Here is an 18,316-nt window from a genome sequence, read left to right on the forward strand (position 1 = left end):
GAGTCTTCTCTTCTTATGAGGTGGCCAAAGTACTGGAGTCTCAGCTTCACGATCTGTCCTTCCAGTGAGCACTCAGGACTGATTTCCTTCAGAATTGATAGGTTTGATCTTCTTGCAGTCCATGGGACTCTCAAGAGTCTCCTCCAGCACCAGTGGCAAAAAAAAAGTGCTTGGAATGAACTTGTTTATTTGAACAAAGTTCATTGAACTAAGTCAAAGATCTATGAACTGCACCTGAAAGTAGTTTCCATAATTGTTAGGTGAACTAAATAGAAATAAAGTTCATTGGGGGGTGTCAAAATTTTAATGATTTCTATTTCATCTTCACGTTAATTTTCTCCCTGCCCTGAGCAAGGCCCCTGCTTTCATTGGGGGGTTGGGGAAGTCAACTGCAGAGAGAGAGAGAGAGAGAGAGAGAGAGAGAGAGAGAGAGAGAGAGAGACTTAGGAAGCAAAATGTGGAGGGAAGAGTCTAAGGTTTATTGGGCAGATACAGAAGCTTAGTCATTTAATTGCTGTTGCTAAGCAATCAGAAGGAAGAAAAATGAGGCATTTCCTATATCTTCCCTGCTGAAGAAATAACACGGTCTTCTAACAGGAGCAACTTTTAGCAAGAAGCAGGGTGTGGCGATGGTGCCTTGGCTGGCACAAACTAAACAGAGTAAGACTTTTCTAGAATGGAAAAACAAATATGGGGAAAGCTTCACCAGTTGACATTCTGCCTTATATCATATTACAAGTGTGTGGTCTTTGATTTACTTTTGAACCCTATGCTTCTGAAATATGGGGGGGCGGCTGCTGTTTTATAAACTTTAATTGAACGGGTTTGTTTTGTAAAATGGCAAACTGGAATTGGAACTAATTCCTTTTTGGACAGGTTGAACTTGAAGTAATTCCTTTTCAAAAATAATTTTCCTAGCATTGGTAAAATCTAATAAGAGACATGGCTGCCAGCCGTAACTCAGAAGGGGGGGAATGATCCATAAATGGGGGTCAGCATGAAGAAGGTCCTTTGCCATGTGGCATAATATGGGGGTGCCCTTTTTAGTTTTTCCAGCTTTATGGGCTTATGCAAATATTTCTCAGGCAGAAGGACCACCAGCGAGCAACAAGGGCCTTCTAAATGCCCATAGCCATTTCTACTTGAATCTTCCCCTGGGTTTAAAGCAAGATTTCTGGATTGGGCAGAGAAAGAGGGAGCTGGGATAGTGTGTTCTGAGAGCTTTTTCTAAACACTCAAATTGCAACGATAAAACATTTCCTCACTTGAATCCCTAAAAAACCCAAGTCCTCAGGTTCCGAGTCAAAAAACCCAATCCTACATCCAGCACATCGCCTCATGAAATGATACTGTGAGACAGTTTACATCACAGCATCTGCCATACATTTAACAGTTCACAGGAGCAGCCCATACTCACTCCCACAGGAAACAGAATTAAGAATGAGGCAACTGAAAATGGAAACATGTTGTAAACAGCATTAACTTGCAAGGGTACTGTGCCTAAGTGGCACAGAGCCAATTTCAAGTCCCATAACAGCTCAACATCTGCAAATATTGAGCACAGTGTAAAATAAAAAAAATGTTGGTTTTCCTAAAAAGAGTCAAGTGAAATGACAAGATAGTCTATGTTGAGGGGTGGGGGGTTGGAGGTAAAAGGGTGCTTAAGTAGTAAAAGGAGTATAAATTAAAGGGTTTAATATATCACTGAGATTATGAGATTGCTTCTTATAACCAAAAGTCCCAAAGTGATTTACAATAATACAATAGAGTATTTAAAATACAGAAACATTAAAAAACAGTCAAACATACCATACTTGCCAAATAAAGATTGTCACAGTTGAATAGTGCTCATGTGACTAATGACAAATATATGTTTCTATAAGGTTTTGTGTGTTTATATTTTTTAAAGTTTGTGAGGGAAATTGGAGTGTTGCTCAGCAGAAAAAGAAAAAGGAAAAGAATGAAAAGGAATTGAATAAAGTAGTAACCTGAACAAGATCTCAGAACATTTTAGTGATTTAAACATTGGAGCTGCAGCATGTAATTGAAATAGGAACTAGTGGTTATTACATTTCCTCTGATATTGAGGCAACTCTTAGAATAGTCTTATTTGTTAAGGCCATTGTGGACGGCTTGCATATCAAAGACCCACTTTGAAAACCTGTTACAGACAAATCTGTCACTCAGAATGCCTTCAATTAGCTTTAGATCTGTGTGGCTATGGATTTAATTAGAGAGCGGAGGGGATGTACCAAATTACTGTAAATCACAATGTGACGGTAATGCCCTTGTTCGGAACAACCAAGTGCAAATAATCGCTTGGCTTTCAAGCAGTCTTGTCAGCAAGACATTTTTTTCCAGTTCATTTCCTTTGCTCTTGTAACAACACCAGTTTCATTGCTGTCGTCTTAATATTTACTCATGTTTCAACATTTGCATATTCCCATCCTAGCAGCAGATGATCTGAACTGGGTACCTAAATGCTCTCGAGGTTTTTAATGGCTTTCCCTCCCTAAAGACAAAGAACAAAGTATGGAGGAAATACGTGTGCAGTCCCAATGTCTAGGATCAGTGCCAGTCTTCTGGAAGAGGGCAGCACTTGGCATTGGTGTCAATGATGCCCCCAACACCCCCCGCCCCAAGAGCAGGACCACCAAGGCAGAACTCAGTCCTGCCACCACTGCTTCTTGGGTGGCAGACAATAACCAGTGTCCCCCACACCAGGGTCCCGCTTGGAATCGAGCTCTCTGAGCCTACAATTTACTTTTAATAGGCAATTCATGCATTTGCTAATTGTGAGAAAGATGGTGTTTTTAGTTTTCCCCTGACATAAGAGTGCACAGGCTTGCAGCTTTGTTGTATGTATCTAATGGCCATCTTGGATTTTGCTGGAAATTTTTCTTCTCCTATCAGAATTTTCCCACACAGAGAAAAATCTTAGAGTACCTCTGTATGGGGGAAACAGTTGCAGCAAGTGTGGGATCCTGTTACAAGCTACATGCAACATGAAGTAGGCGCATGATCCCTTAACTACATGGCACAGTCATTGAGCCACATTCATAGCATACCCATTTGGTTTTTTTAAAAAATCAGCCTTGAATTCAGGCTTTGGGCTGGATTAACCACATCCCTGCTATTCCAATATTGGAGGTCATATAACTAGCACTAAATAAATTATGCAGCAACTTTGTGAGCCTCATTGCACCCCTTAGGCAACCTGTTTCCCTGTTTGTAATACTTCTTTAAAAGTCATAGAGACTTTTCGTTGCTGGAACAGAACAGTCCTGAACACTCTTAGTCACAAACTGGTAATGGGAAACCTTAACTCTCTGCATGTAAACTGATCATGAAGCACAGCAGGAGATGATTTACAGAAGCAATTGCTCAACACTTCAAGTGGCCCCTTTTTTTTTTTTTACTGTGGTTCTCAGAAAAACTAGTGCTGGTACATGGAGAGGCTGAACTGTGTTCTAAATAACACGCGAGGGAAGGCAACAAATCACCAGAACAGAGCTAACAGGACAACAGCAGCACTATTGCATCAACCACAATATTGTGATTAATTCAGTCCCCAACAGAAATGAAGGTCGCAAACACGATGGCTGATATTTGAACAAAATGATAAAAGTACCTGAGGAACCCTAAGGATGACAAATAAAGGAAATAAATTCTCAGGTTGGCCTTGAGAACTATTTAAGGGTGGATATAAGCCAGCGATGGGGAATCTCAGACACCTGGTCATTGGGAGCTCACCAAGTCGTAATCTCTTCTCAGGCCACACCCTTGCCTTATCTGCTATGCATCTTCCTTAAGTGTTTTGTGCCTGGCTAGAATGTGACCTTGGGAATCTGTTAATACCTCTTGGTTGCCAGGACAGAAGATGGAGAGGATGTGTAGAAACCAGCCTGCGGTACAAAGGTAAAATTCAACCTCTTGCCTCTTGCCTTGCCGACTGGCATATGATCCCCAGATGCTTATCACATGGGAATGTGGCCTTCAAGCAGCAAATGTAGAAAGTATGGAAGAGGTGTTTAGTCACGGCAATAGTAGTACAAGCTCAGCAGTAAACACCAAGCTCCAGAAGTCAAGATTTCAAGGTATGTAAGCAAGGCAAGGGGTTCATAACTAAATGGAAAATATGAAGATGTCTCAGTGGTTGACACACCCCTCTCACCCAGCATTCAAAGGTAAGATGGGATGAGCTCAATCATGGGACTCTCTAGCCCTGTGAATCTGCTGCATGTGGGTAGAGACCATCTTGGCTGTGAGTCCTGGAAGATGTGCTCCCTGCCTTGCAGGCCTTTTCCACCTGCCTGTCTCTAGCTACAAAAGCTGAGGCTGCTGAACAGACCCTTGGGTTGGTTTTTTGTTGGGGGAGGGTGTTGTTGCTATTATTGTTATAAATCTTTTCTAGCTTTATTTTAGATCTTCTGATTTATGCGGAAATTGTGCAATTTGGTCCTGTATTTTTCCATGCTTTATTTATTGTTCTGTGATTACTTTTGTTATGTTTGTAATTGTGTGATTTTTTTTTCATGTTGCAAGCCACCTTGGGCATGATTTGAACTAAGGAAAGGCAGCATACAAAAAAAAATTATGTATGCATGTATGTTTGATCTCACCAACAATGTTGTGCTTGGTCCTGTCAACAAGGTGGTGTCTTGCCCTTCTGCCTCTGTCTCCTCTGCCAGCTCCTTTCTTTCCCTCTGGCTGGTTGAAGTCCCCATCCCTGATGAGGCTCTGTGCTCTACCTAAGGGGTAGAAGAGAGAGTCAGTCTCCCTATCTGACATCTAGATTCACCAGGGAAAGACCTCTTTCCTCCATCCCTGAGTGCCAGCCTTTCCAGCCTCCATCTCCTCCTTCCTTCTGCTGTTCCTTGTCCACAAGATTCTGATGGAGCTGAGGGGCCCAAGGCAATGAGTTCAAATCCTGCATATCCAGGGTCTTAAATCATGTACAGAGAGTATCCCCACTTCAGACCCTTTCCTCATGGAAAGTGCTGCTGGGGGTGCAACAGATGAAGAGAGGCCACTGAATACAACTCTGATGTCCACCTCACATGATTCTGAGCACCTGAGTGACTGAGTGCCCAGATAGTGTTGATACAAGAAGCTAATTCCTTTTTGAAAAGTCATGATTCAACTCCTCTCCAAATCAGGAGTTATTAAAAGACCTAAATCTTGTCTGCTTGCACTTCACCTCAGAAGACTTTAAGACGCTTCGAAGTCATATTTTCTAGCATATGCAGCCATTGTAGAAAAATGAGATGTCTAAGAATATATATGCTTGTATTCTCTAATGTAGTTGATCATATTTGCAACTTTTATGGTGCAGGTATTTGCCTATGAATTCCTTCCACCCTGTCATTGTACTGTCTGGCAGTTCCAAATGTCCTTATTAATGTTTTTAAAAATTACTAAGTCTGGCGCATAGGGTTAAAATACGCCCTAGGAATATGATAATGAATGTCTCTTGCTAGCCTTCATAGAGGATGTGTGTGGCGAAAGAAACTTGTAACTTGGAATACAGCACACCCTCCAACTTATCACAGACTGCCAAGTAAGTCACGTGACCTGCACAAGAGTACAGAGCTCCAAACCATGTGTTTTTGTGTGCCGTGCTGTCATGTGAGAGCATGGCACCCCAAAACAGGATACCCCACTTTAATTGGGACAGTTGAGAGGTATGATGTAGCCCCCTCTACAAATCAGTAACAACCATTGCTCCTCCCACTTTTGCCTCTCGTCATGCCCAGCATGGGCATGTGACCCTGAAGGAAATGCTGCCATTGGACCAATAAAGGTTCCCCTCCCCCATTTTACAGAAGGCTGCCTGTCAGTATGACAGGCTCGCTGATGCTATCAGGGCAAGAATTTAGAGCAAAAGTCTAGGGCCCTACTCATCAGGATGAGAGCCCCCTAATGCAGCAGGACTGGCTTACCTCCTTTTGAAGGAAGTGAAGCAACACACATTTCCACCCAAGGGAGGGCTGTAAAGCCATTAAGTCCAAAATCTGAAATTGCCTGCCTGCACCGCTCACAGTGTAGTGAGACTGGAAGTAAATAAGTAACAAGGGCAGGGGCTACCACCATGTTAGGTCAAAGCTGGGGTGATCTGTCCTGGGAAAAACCTAGCCCCTGCTTACAGCAGTATCACAGTCCTCATAATAACTTGGAATGAGTGAAGAGGTGCAACCCTGTCAACACAACTTTTGACCAAATTTGCTTTCGGAATCCCACAGCATCTATAAAATTATAGAGTATTGACACTCCCAAAACCATAGTTTTATGTAGGGGAAGGGTTGTAGCTCAGGGGTGGAGCAACTGCTATAGATGCAGAAGGTGCGAGGTTCAATCTCCAATACTCTAGGTAGGTCTGAAACCCTGGAGAGCTGCTGGCAGTCAGTGTAGACAGTCCTGAGCTAGATGAACCATTGGTTTGACTCAGTATAAGGCAGATTCCTAGGCTCCTTCACTATGCAGTAATTTGATAATGTGCCTGATCACGTGAATGTATCCTCTGGAGCAGTTTTGAAAACAGACTCCTTTTTATTATTATTTCCAGCCACATAACATTGTATTTAGCAGATTTGTTCTTGCCTCAGGGGCCTGAGCACAATTCATGAACCAATTAAATTAAGGAAGGGGGGGGAACAAAGAGAGAGAGGTAAACTCAAACAGCCTAGAAACCCAAGGCAGAGAAGAGCGTGGGCCTTTGAGAACGCAGCCCATTTCATTAATTCACAAGTAACAGAATATCCTCTCAAGCCAGCTTTTTAAAAATAAAATAAAATCAGGAAGTCTCTTACCTGCCAATCTTTCTCTGCCCTGTGTCATGTGTGTTGTAACCTTATATATCCACAACATTATGCATATGGGAGTCAAGACAGGTTTTAAAGTACATACAGTGACTCCTGAACTTCTACACCCTTTTGGACAAGTATATGTACAATGATTTCTGTTCAGTGCATCCCCTGTCTGCCCTTTCTTCCTAGGATACACTGGAACTTGCCAGACTTATCACAAACACCGTAGGGACACATGTTGCATCTGATTGCTGTTGATCCGTATGCTGAGAGAAGGAAAATTCAAGGAACTGAGATCTCTCTGGTTTTCTGCTAATCTGTGCTGTTAAGGTGTATTTGTAATGAGATTTTGCCCTCCCATTCTTCATATGTTGTGAGGTGCTCCAAAGTGAAATCTAGTAACATGACCAGTAGTGATATATTCCTTGCTTTTTGGCCATTTAACTCAGACATTTATGGGTGTGAAGGTGTGTTAATGTGAACGAGTATACACATGTGTCACAGAGAAACAGCAGAAGGAACAAAATGCAGCATCTGTGAGTCAAGAACTGAGCCAGCTGTGAGTGTTCATGCCTATTCAAAAAGACATATTAGACTTGTCTGTGAAGTGACTTCTGTGATCTTATCTTGTGAATGAGACCAACAAATCTCATAGATCTGGCTCCTAAGGACGTGGTGGCAAGGGAGAACAATGTGTACTGAACTAAGGAAGGCACACGCCACATGGATCTCACCCTCTGGATCTTATGATGAATGCCTCCTAAATTTCTATCGCAGAGGTGAGAATGAAGACAATTTGTTTTAACTCAGGGAAGGGCTCTCCAATGTGGCAGAGATGCAACAACTGACAACCAGAACCATTCTCTTAGCTTCACAGCATTTGATTTTGCCATCATTAGCAATACTGAGAGTTCAACGACGTATTACATTAAATGCATAAAAAGCATTGAATGATACAGGGAATCTCTTTTCATAAAGAAGGTTGTGTGTGGTAAACATACCGTATTTTTCGCCCTATAGGACGCACCGTCCCATAAGGTGCACCTAGTTTTTTGGGGGGGAAATAAAGGGGAAAAAATATTTTTTCCCCCAGGTGCGGGGCTGGGGCGGGGGAAGCCCGAGCTTCCCCCGACCCCAGCCCCCAGAACAGGCAACTCTCCGCAAGCCGTGGGAGCCCAGCGCTGGGCTCCCACGGCTTGCGGAGAGCTGCGCGAAGCCTCTCCAGGCTTCAGCGAAAGCCTGCATTCACCCCATAGGACGCACACACATTTCCCCTTCATTTTTGGAGGGGGAAAAGTGCATCCTATAGGGCGAAAAATATGGTAATACTCAGTGTAACAGTGGTGAGCAGGAGTCTGACTCTGAAGAGTGAAGGAAAACACCGGGTCCTTTCAACATGCTTTTCCTCTACACATGAGTAGCAGGTGGAGAGGGCTAATAACTAAGGCCAATCCTAAATTATTAAACTGAAGCCTTTTCTAATCAAGAGCAAAAATTCCTTTTGAAGATCAAATTACCCTTTTTGGAGGCTGCAGTTACAATAGCCACAAGGCTTAAGCACTGAGGTTGTCTCAAGGAAGGGAAATTACAATTTTGAAATCTCATTAGAATAATTATCCAGCGTTGCCTGCTCCTTTTGCTAGCTCCAGGCATCCCTAATCCTCGGCTACTTTTGATTTTGATCTCTATGTCCTTCACTCTGTGCCCCCTCTGCCCGAAAAGGATTTGCTAAAAAGAATGAAAGTTCTTGTTGACTAATCTTCATCCAGGTATGAGTCCCTGGTGACCCTATGCAAAACATCTCTTAGGGTACACACCAAGATTTGTTTTGTAACTATGATTAAAAAGCTTACATTATGCTTCTAGCAAAAGAAACGTAAGATCACTAAAAAGAAAAAGTTAATTGGCAGTTGGAAGGGGTCTTTCTTTTTTGCATGAATGTGGTGTTTTTTTTACCACATTACGATCATGAAATGGGTTGTAAGTAGTTTCTAAGCAGAGGTAGAATTGCTGAAATTCAGTCCTATTTGATATGAAGGAAATGTTCTTTGCTGTACATCTTCTCTTTCGATACTGATACCACTAAAATGTAATCTTGTTTTCAAGGACCACAACGTATCACATCATTAGGTGTGATGAAATCCTATTACCGTATTGGCCCGAATATAAGCCGCACCTTTAAAATTGGAGGAGGGGGAAGAAGAAATGAATAAATACCTGAATATAAGCCCCTCCCTTCCCCGCTGCTCCTGGCTGCATACTGGGGAGGGGGCGGAGCCATGCTGCGTTGCCGGCAGCCTATCCCCTTCCTCGCTCTCTCCCTTCCCAGCCTTGGAGGAGAGGACGGGGGACTACGCACAGGGTGGGCGCTGCTTCGCCGTGCTCCTGGCGCTGTTTGTCCCATGGTCCTGGCTGCATACGCTAAGGTCACGAATATAAGCTGCACTTTAACTTTACGTGGTCATAATTTGAGGGGAAAGTGTGGCTTATATTCGTGCCAATACAGTAATTTCAAAGTGTGCATAACTATGTACTGAACTATGGTGAATGAATACAGGCTGCCTAAACAGTCTAAACAATCACAAAAAGGATCCATGGAGAACAAATATGAACCAAGACATGCCCCAAAAAGCTCACGTGAGCTTTTTATTCATGCATTGCAGAATCTCATTCAAGAGTCTCATTCATTTCAGTTCTGTTGGCAAGTCAGAGTATGCTGCCAAACAGCTGCTCCACTGTTTTCCATAAATGGGTGCACATGTAACCAGTGAATGCTAAGCCCACTTCTGCCGTTACTAAATTTCCTCCCTTTGACTCTGCCTCTCCTGATATAAAATGTGAATTAATTAGCAATGTAGATTTTTAATCCAACCCACCCACTTCTGATTAGGTTTAGAGAAAGCAACAACTGCCAATCCAATGCTTTGCATGCGGGCCAAAGACCACTGCTGTAGCACCCGGTACAAGTACAATCAATATTTTCTTATTCCTGGCCAAGCTATAGATCTTCACACTTAATATTCATTTTTTTTTGTAATAAAATAAAAATCTTCTTTTGTGATTGCAGTCTTGCCCTGATGCAAAGAGGTTTCTTGGCCCTTTGGGCATGTAAATGAAATGAATTAACAAAAATCCTTTTGCTTAACGGGCTACTCTGTTAACAGTTTTGAAAAACTTCAGGTAAGCCTAAAGAGACTCATAATTATATTGCATATACCTGTTCTTAAACTCTGTTGATTTTATCTATATTTTGACAATTTTATTTTGTCAACTTGTTTTTATACTCTGCTGATTTTATTGGTATTTCCTTATAAATATTTTATACTGTTTTACGTGAATTACTTCAGGGTTTGTTTGTTTTTAATTAAGTGGTCTATAGATTCCAATAAATAAATAAGAGTAAGATGTACTCAACCACAGTGAAACCTTTCCCCTGTGTTTCTGTGTGAGTTACTGTTCTGGGTACTTTTATTGATTAGAAATAGCTTGGAGCAGTGATTTACACAGAAACACAAAGGTAGTAATACACTTTGCCTTCCCTCAAACAAATTGGGTTGATTCAGATTTTCCAACTAAGCGCTCAGAAATGTTGAGGTTTTTAAAGTGTTCAGATGAACTTTAAATCGCCCCAAAGAGGACTCCCATTATTTGCAAGCACAGATTATTGGGAAATAGTGGAAGCAGTGCATGAATCCCAATTCGAATCGGAGCAAGCTTAAAGGTTGCTTCCCCCAGCTTCAGTTAGATCTGCCTTGCCTGAGAAGATGCCCTTACACCACTTCCCCAACATTATTATGCTGTATCTCTACAACTGCCTGAATGATCCAAATGCACAGATGCAGGGATGTGATGGAGATACTTATCCTTGGCAGAGACTGATAGGAATGGGGCAGGGCAAATGAATCACACCAAGGACACTGAAAGCAGCCTTCTTTGTGCATGGATATGTTGGGCTCCTGGGAATCTTCATTTTATTGATCAACTGTCACACTTAGGCCCCGTGGGTTTCTTTTCTTCTTCTTCTTTTACATTAGCTTAGCCAGATGGGAATTGTTAAAGTCCGTCCTGCAGTCCTCAGGAAGAGGGGAACCCCCAAACCATTCAACGTGAGTCTACATTGAAGCTCCTATTCATGAACTAGGGCTTATATCACACCAGCAAATTAGCCCAATGGGGGTTGATTTCAGCAAAGGACACCACCAGGGAACATTCTGAAGGAAAACTCTAGTTCAAATCATGCTGTTCAGGGTAGCCATATCTGCAAAGAAAATTTGGAGAGTTTATCTTTCATTTGTAGAGTGACCATATCGCACATGCAATTTGTCTGATTTTTCTGTTTCTTTTATCACTTTTGATTTGTGAATAATTTCTCAGTGGTGGCCAGTTGCCAAACTTTTTTGTGCCATAAATCCAGTTTTAGTCCTTGTAAAGCCTTCCAGATTTGAACTAGTTGAGAAGTCACTTTTAAAAATAGCTGAAAAATCCTTAGTATTAACAACAGCATTTGGGTTTTCAAAGACGGTACCATAAACAAATCTGGGGTGAGAAATCCATAGGCGTCTAAATTATTTTGGATGTTTCCAAAGATACTAGTCCCCAAAATGCTTGCATTGGTGGGCAACTCCACTATAAGTGATAAGTCCCCTTCATGCCACATAGCCTCCAGCACCATAGTTGGAATGTGGCAATATATGGGCAAGCTGAACCAGAATCTGGTACCACCCAAAGGTATCTGTTTCCCAAACTTTTTTCAGGGATATATCCCTGAAAAGGTTTGGGAAACACCATATATATATATATATATATATATATATATATATATATATCGAGTGAGATGGGCGCACAACCCCAGAGTCTGTCAAGACTGGCCCGTATGGGCAGGGGTACCTTTACCTTTTATATATATATGGTGTTCTCATGATTCCATGATACCAGAAAAAACGGTAAAGTTTAATAAAGCGACACACTCTTTTAACAGCTCAGAAGGTTAACTTCTTTCTTTTCTTCTTTTTAGGGAGGAGACAGTAGGTCAAGTGAGGATAAAGATGGACACTTCATCTGCTGGGTGATAGCAATGATAAACCTGAATAGCTTTCGGTTTCTCCAGTATATGCATCTGGAGAAAAGAAAAGCAAAAAAGAAAAGGAAGCCAATTGACAATGTGATTGCCTGCAAAAAGGATTTTTGGGGAAATCATCTCCCAGTTCCGTTTCTCCAGTGAACTGAACATAGCAGATGAGAAAGAGGTCACAAATTTATGAAACAGCGTGGTCTTCCAGCCAGACATCAATACTCGTAGAAAGATTTGCAGTGTTAAAAGCTCAGAGCCAACGTATTCAGTGGACAGGACTTTTGGACTAAGACCTAGGTTCATGATCCATTCAAATATTAAGTTGATTAATGTCTTTGGTGTCACTTCTTATTAGTTCTCTTATTTGCAAAGTGAAAACGTGCACATTTGCAAGGTTGTAACAAAGGTTAATGTTGTAATGTGTAAAAAGTATACCCACACACTGTAGAAACTCTTACTATGCAAGTTTCAGTATTTTTCTGAATAATTCATCTAGCAGTTTCCCGGGAAGTGTGCAAAGGACTTCAGCTTAGGCCTGGGATTTCTGACTTTCTTCCAAAGAGCTCCAGATGAGTTCACATTAGGGATGGACTGATCTGTCAATGTTGGTTTCTCTCAATTTATCATTTTTCCTGTCTTAAATTCAGTTTGCCACATTTCTGCATATTTTCGTGAACCTTTCTCCTAATCTATACACATTTTTAAGCAATTTTGTTTAACATGTTTTGCAAAAAGGTTGAATATTATTTTCACAACCATGTGCAATAACGACTATTATATTCACAACTATGTGCATTTTTATGCACACTTTCCCTTAATATGGACACTTTTTATGGTTGGAGATCTTCATCACAACTTTCAGAGAAGTGCAAATATTGAGCAACATGCAAACACACGAACGTTTACTTCATTGATTTTTTGGAAGCCACTCCGAGGGCACATTTGTGTGTAACTTCCACCCACATCCTCTCCATTGTTTGACTTCTGAACTGGAATTTTCAGGAAGTGCTTTGTGAAGCAAGGGGAACATCTCCTATACAGCTGTATAAAGGGAGGAGAGTGTCAGGGGAGTGGGCAAGAGGGAAAGTGTCAGTTTTCTTTTCCTCCCTGAAACAACCCTGTATAGTGTTGAGAGGAGAGGTTAACTTCATAACACATATCCTCCCAACCATGGGTTCTCAGTGTTGAGCTGGCCATGGAAAACAATTGAGAAATCCAGGATTTTATCATGGCTGTGATTGGCCAACAGCATGTATTTTGCATTCAATGTGATGCCGAAAGCAATGGGATGGTGTCAGGGACCGTGCGAAGGAGGGCGGCACTGAAGAGGAATGGGGGGAGCCTCCCCTTGCTCCTAATCAGGATCCTGACTCTTCCCAGGAGCAGTGGGACAGTATAGATTAGGAACAACGGTTTGCAGAGGGACATAGTTCAGAAGACAGAAGTTGGGAAGAACTGGGGGGTGAACAGTTAGGAGAAGAACTGAGAGAGAAAGAGAGTTAACAGACTCAGTGCCGCTGGAAAGCGTCGATCTGCTCAGCCCATGGTCAAGGAGAGCAGATAAGGTGGCAGCACAGAAAGCACAGTAGTTGGAGGTCAGGTTGCAAGACACAGAAGTGGAGAGGGGAAGTGGGGGGAATCCTTAATTGGGAGCACCTGACAGTTACTATAGATAAGCCCATCTTCCATCAATATTCTGTAAGTCTTGGAAGTTCCTTTTGAGGATGTTTGAGGGTCTTATCTTAAGCCTATATTCCTTTGCATGCTTAGAGAATCCCCACAGTGTATAGAAACCACCGTCTTGTTTTTAGGTCGCCCCTATTTTCACTGATAGGGACTAAACTGTCCACATTCACTATTGGAAAGGATGATTCCACAAGTGCCCCTGCATTTCCCCCCCAACACACACAAATACAGAACTGTGTGTGCGAGCTGCTTTCACATGGCTCTATCCAATGAGACAGAGACAGATATGTGATTACCACAATCTCAAAGGTGAGAACCGTCACAAAGATTTTGGGGTTTGGCTAGGTCCAAGAGCTTTACTTTTAGATACACTCTGGGTGCTTCTATGATCACTTTCAGGTTCATCTGTGTCTGCAATGACACCACAAGAAGAGTAAGATTAATTATCCCCTCCTAGATCTGCCTCACCAGTCCTGACAACAATATTGGCAATCGTATGCTGGCTGTCAGGCTCTTGCGGCTCCACTACCCCTCCAGTTCCTCAACCAGAAAATGAATGATCTTCACTGTACTTTTAGCAAAAAATAAAATGCACACTTCCATATGCTGCTATTTCAACTAACTGTTTCAACGTAAACATTCTATTTTTGAATCTGTGGAAGTGCTGTGCACTTTTGCAATGGGAGAGCACCCCAACGGTTGATATTTCAAGTGTTTTCATACCAATTAAATTGGTATGAAACTCTCCTCCCATGAGATCAGCAAAGATGACAGGAATAAGCAGAGGGCAAAATAAGTTCTCTCAACCTACAGTGACAAAACGTAGCTGCTTTGCGTGAGTGAGATTTAAAGAGGAATAAGAAAACTGGGAGTGTTTAACTTATTATCTAGACCTGGATCAGGTCAGAGGCTTCCAAAGAGGGATTGGGGAATGGGACTAAAGGGGGTGCCTACAGTCAATAAGAAAGAGTCCCACAGAACTCAAGGAGTCCTGAACTGTTGCCATTTCCAGATGACATTCAGTCACATACCAGCATGTGTGCAGGGTTCTGCCCAACATTGTGTGTGCCCAGCATGCATGCGTGATGTCATACATGGTGGGCGTGACATCATATAGTGGGAAGACCCCTGGCATGCCCTCTGAAAGGCCCAGTGGGGCCTGCTGCAGCTGCCATGGGCTCTGACGGGCCCTTCCACTGCTGTGATGAGCTCAGACAGAGTCTGCTGTTGCAGAGGGAGGGCCCGACAGAGTTTGCCCGGCTGTGAAATATTGAGGGGGCCCAGCCTCCACATTGAAAATTTTTGTAGGTGCCCAGCCTAGATGGCAGGTGTGGGATCCATTTGCACCTGGGCTGCATCTACTCAGCTATAAAAAACCGCTCTGAAAATGCTTGGGGGGAGGGGAACCCCATTTTAAAGCTCACAATGGAAAATTTCATAGAGTTTTTATTTCAGCTCAGAGGCCACTTTTTAAAAAACCATGGGGTGGGGTTGGAAATTATGCAATGAAACATCTCATATAGTTTGAACCCAAGGCTTGGATCCAATCTAATGAGCTAACTTGGAGTTTGTGAGCTGCAACATCCTAGCCCTCTTTAAGGGGAAGAGGATAAAAGCAGCAACAAGGTCCCTGCAATTAATAAGTCTGAACCCTCTGGTTTAATTGAGCATTCCATACAGTTTGAGCATGAAGCTTGCACAGGACCTAGTGAGCTACTATGAACTTGTTCTATAAGTGCTAAGTGCCTTGCCTTCTGCTCTTGCCTAGAGTGACCATGTCTGCTTCTTTCCTGAATGAGTCCTCTGTTTGAAGGGCCATCTGGTTTAAATCTAGTCCAAGTCTGGATAAAAGGCCATATGAAGGGAGACCAGGTGACTTGAACTTGCCCAGGTTAGTACACAGACAGACAGCTGAGCAGGCACCAACATCAGAGTAAACAAATCTAGGATGATGCTGTAAAAATCATAAATCACACACACACACACACATACACACACCCCAAAGCGCATTCCATCCTGAGTCACTCCTCTGTCACAGAACTTTTTGTGTGTCACTCTCATGGAGGGAGAAAAATAGTCACATTTCTATGCACCATTCTCAAGCCGTCAACTCCAGCCTGCAGAGACCATAATACAATGTCAAAACAAAAATGATGCTAATTCAATACTGTGGCAGCACCATTACGCCTGTCAAGGTGGGATGAGGCAAACTGATGTCAATTCAGAATTCTGAAGGCCAGGATAACAGTGTCACGGTGAAATTGTATCAGAATGAGTTATTCAAACAATTGGATAGGGGACTAGAAGTGTCCCAACGGGTACTGGTTTCGCAGCTTGTATGAAATTCATAATTTTACTGACCTCAAACTGTCCCATCAAAGCCAGCCAGGGACACTGGGGATTGAGATCTTTGAAAAGCATCCGTTTGCATGACCTTTAAAGGTTCTTGTTAATAATATGGATGCATAATCTGCTCTTCAAGAATATTCCTCGCCAAGTGGCTTGCAAACATGAATAAAATGCAATCCATAACATATAAAATCATTAAAACACACACATGTTTAAAGGTTGGCTTACACTGCAAGGCACTTGGGCTCATGATGCATGCAGTCTTAAGAATCTTCGCATAGAAGAACCATGCAATTCTGGCAAAGGTTTTATGTGGGCCATTTCATACATCACTCAGCAAGAAACGGGTCTGATCTGTGAACATATACTTAGGAGAGATTCTGACTAGTATACTTGCTTGAACCAATACACATAGTCCAAGGCAGAACTTAAAGATTACATAGCATACAATAGGAAAAACATGTCCAAGAGACTGCAGAGCTGCTGCCAGTCTTACAATGCTGAACCACATAGACCAGTGGTATAACTGAGTATGAGTCAGCTTTCCGTGTTCATATGGGATGCAACTCCAGCAGGCATCTTTTCCCCTGTTTCAGGGACTCATCATATGAGCTTGTAGGGCAGCGGCTGAAGAAGGAACAAAAAGGGTTTTCTTGTGTGAGTTTCTTGTGGCTGATTAGCTGCTTTCTCTGTGCAAAGGTCAGTTTGATCCATCTTTTAGATTTAGGGGAGCTAGTCTCAAACGTTTGTTGGGGGAGATATAGGTTTATTTGGGGGGATTTATTTGTCCTGTCTTCACGCTTTTTATGATGGAGGACCGCTGTAGTCACCCCCAACGACACCTTCTCAAGATGGAGGGTGAGGGAACAGCTGCAGTCGCCTGTGGTTCCTGCGCAATGTTTGCCATCTTGCCAAAGGTTGCAGGCAGCTTTACCTGCAGCAATTGCATGTTGATTGCCCTCTTAAAAGACAAAGTCCAGCAACTGGAGGAACGTGTAGCTACGCTCCAAAGAATTAGAGAGCTGGAGCTCTTCTTGGAAGCAACAGAGCACACCGTCTCCACCAAGGAGGAGACAGGGGACTCCCCTGAGAAGGAGGCTAGTTCACCAACACAGGAGCCAGATATATGGAGAAACATGACTCAAAGAAGTAGGAGGCCCAGGGTTCGCTCTGATTGTTTAGAAATACGCAATCGCTTTGAGGTCCTTTCCCCTAGCATGGAAGACGAAGAACAGACTCCATTTGAGGATCTCTCCCTCATTACAGTCGATCAGGTATATGAAGACGAGCAGCAAAGGCAGTCTTCAGGGAATGTGCAGGCGACCTTGGAACGGACAGCTCACGGAAGAACCCCGACCAGACCTAAGAGGAGGCGTGTAGTGGTGATAGGGGATTCCCTACTGAGGGGAACAGAAACAGTGATCTGTGGGCCTGACAAGATGTCTCGGGAAGTGTGCTGTCTCCCCGGGGCTAAGATCCAAGATGTAACTGAACGACTGCAAGGAATCATAAAACCCACTGACAAATACCCCTTCCTCTTGGTTCATGTGGGAACCAATGACACTGCAAGCAATAGCCTCCAGAAGATCAAAAGAGATTACGAGGCTCTGGGCAGGAAATTGAAGCAATTAAATGCACAAATTGTCATCTCATCTGTCCTCCCAGTTGAACGACGTGGCCCAGGGAGAGAGGGAAAAATAGTGGAAGTGAACAACTGGCTTCGCAAATGGTGTAAACAGGAACGGTTTGGATTCTTAGATCACGGAATGCAGTTTCTTGAAGATGGACTTCTGGCAAGCGATGGGCTGCACCTCACAACGGTTGGTAGGAATGTTTTTGCAAAAAATCTCAGAAACCTCATCAGGAGGGCTTTAAACTGACTAATGTGGGGGAGGGAGACAGTGCTCCTGAAGGTAGGAGTCTATCAATTGATGAAGATGATCATCCAAATGTCATAGACCGAATGGAGCAAACAGCACGCAGACCTAGTGGTGGGAGGAAAAAATCCTTAAATAAGAGACACGGGGGAATGATTAATGGACTTCAATGTCTGTACACTAATGCGCAAAGTATGGGAAATAAACAAGATGAGCTTGAGCTCTTGGTACAGCAAACTAAATATGACATAATAGGCATCACTGAAACCTGGTGGGATAAGTCCCACGATTGGAATGTAATAATGGAGGGATACAATCTATTTCAGAGAAACAGACCAGACAAGAAAGGAGGAGGAGTGGCGTTATATGTCAGGGATGTGTATACCTGTGAAGAGATCCAAGATTTAGAACCTCAAAGCCAAAGTGAGAGCATTTGGGTCAAAATTAAGGGAGAGAAGAATAACAGTGACCTCATTGTGGGAGTTTACTATAGATCCCCAAGCCAAACGGAGGACATAGATGATGCC

The sequence above is a fragment of the Podarcis raffonei genome, chromosome 1, assembly GCF_027172205.1.
Source record: "Podarcis raffonei isolate rPodRaf1 chromosome 1, rPodRaf1.pri, whole genome shotgun sequence".
Lineage (NCBI taxonomy): Eukaryota > Metazoa > Chordata > Lepidosauria > Squamata > Lacertidae > Podarcis > Podarcis raffonei.